The sequence below is a fragment of the Euprymna scolopes genome, chromosome 46 (assembly GCF_053919585.1).
Source record: "Euprymna scolopes isolate OS-2025 chromosome 46, ASM5391958v1, whole genome shotgun sequence".
Classification (NCBI taxonomy): Eukaryota; Metazoa; Mollusca; class Cephalopoda; order Sepiida; family Sepiolidae; genus Euprymna; species Euprymna scolopes.
In genome coordinates, this window is record NC_136527.1 from 215,068,604 (window position 1) to 215,070,414 (window position 1,811).

The following is a 1,811-nucleotide window of genomic DNA, read 5'->3' on the forward strand; positions in this document are numbered from 1 at the left end:
GTCAACCTATGTCACGATAACATATATTGAGCGAGTTTTTAACAGTATTTTATCCAGTGTTTTATTTATAACACCTTTTCCAAAACTTACCGTGTTAAAGAGAGAGTCAGACGCCATTTTGAATTTTCCAATACATCGGTAAACACTGTATGGTTTTCGAGCTGAATAAGCATGTTACATTGAATAAAAACACGAAAAATATATCCAGTTTGGTAGAAAAGTAACTTATCTTGCCTTTGATAATATTTATTTGTTATATATTTGTTTTTTGACAACTTTTTCGAATCTATGTGTACAGTAATACAACCCCCCCCCAAAAAAAAAAAATCAGTAGAAACCACTGTTTTTTTTTTATCTGAAAACTCCATTTATCGACTACAAAATTTCGTCCAATAGTGTAGAAGCTTCAACGTTGACCTGTTTTTTTTTTGTTGTTTTTTTTTTCGGTACTTTTTTACAATGGCCCCGCTATGAAAAAATTCGTTTCATATAATTTTTTTAAATAAGTTTATTTTTTGAGCGTGAATAATCTTAATCGCCAGAAATTCTTAAAATATTCTTGCATTTTTTACAACAAACCAAGTTTATTTTATTTCTTTTAATTTAATTAAAAACGATAATTCAATAATGACGTATTTTAAAAATGGTGAGGGTGTCTGCGACAAACTATGGTAGCACGTAATATTTACGCTTGGGTTAACACGTTAATGAAAATAAGGTTCATGAATCACGGTTTCCGTAAAATAAAAGTTACATTTTGTGCTACCGTAGTTGTCAACCAATATGGCTACACTTATGTCTTATTTACGTAAAATTTTATATTGAAATAAGAAAAACTATTTGTTTATCATCAAAATTTATTGTAAGTTAAATGAGACTATTTAAAAATAAAAAGGTGTTTTTTAACAATTTGTTTTAGATGAATTGTCCATGTTTTTTTTTTTACGAAAATAAAATTTAGCCAAGGTTTTAGCTTTTTGTTTTTCGTATTTTTTTCTTTCATTTTCGTAATAATAAAATTTTAACAATTTGAATTATTTTTTTTTCTATTTGTGATAAAATCTATTTTATTTCCAAAATAATAAAATAATTTATCTTTATACGGCGATGAAATTTAGGACTTTTATTAAAATTTACTTAACGAAATTTAAAATGTCTTTATAAAAAATGATAGGTTCTGTTGTAGCTTTAAGTTTAAATAAATATATTTAAAGAAGAAAAAATCTAAATTTATTTTTAAAATATTTAATTTTGATGAAGAAATACAATGCGAAAAATATAATAGACATATTTAGTCAAGTTAGGGAGTCCGTGGTAGCGTGGCCGAGCGGTCTAAGGCGCTGGTTTTAGGCACCAGTCTCTTCGGAGGCGTGGGTTCGAATCCCACCGCTGCCAGTGGAAATTTCTTTTTACGTCTGGTGCGTGTTAATAAGTATAGAAATTTCTGTTATATGTGAACCTTCGGACAAGATCAAAGTGTAGTATCTGTTCTTCAGAAGCTGCACGTCAATTTCTTGTTCTCTGTCAGTGGAGGAGAAATCCTTCACGACTGAGACAATTTTAATTTTTGTTCCTTTTCTCCACGTTAAAAAACGACACTGGTGTCTAACTCTGTCCCGTGGGGAGGCATTGTAAATAGGATCAGGTTACTCTTGCAGAATTTGACCCGGATCCTCGGGAATTTTCGTCATTTATGGCTCGGTATCGCCCGGCAATCAGCCGAGCATTGTTCAAATGTTGAAATGCTAAATAAATATTTATTTATTTGTTTTTTTTTTAATTATTTTTTGGAGGGGGGGGGGGCGATTTTT

General features: G+C 30.2%; 1 non-coding gene across 1 annotated transcript; it reads left to right on the forward strand.

Annotated features, from left to right (window-relative positions):
- Positions 1-1,313: 1,313 nt before the first annotated feature.
- Positions 1,314-1,395, forward strand: Trnal-uag (transfer RNA leucine (anticodon UAG)). The gene has a single exon. It is a non-coding gene; the product is annotated as a tRNA-Leu (tRNA).
- Positions 1,396-1,811: the final 416 nt, after the last annotated feature.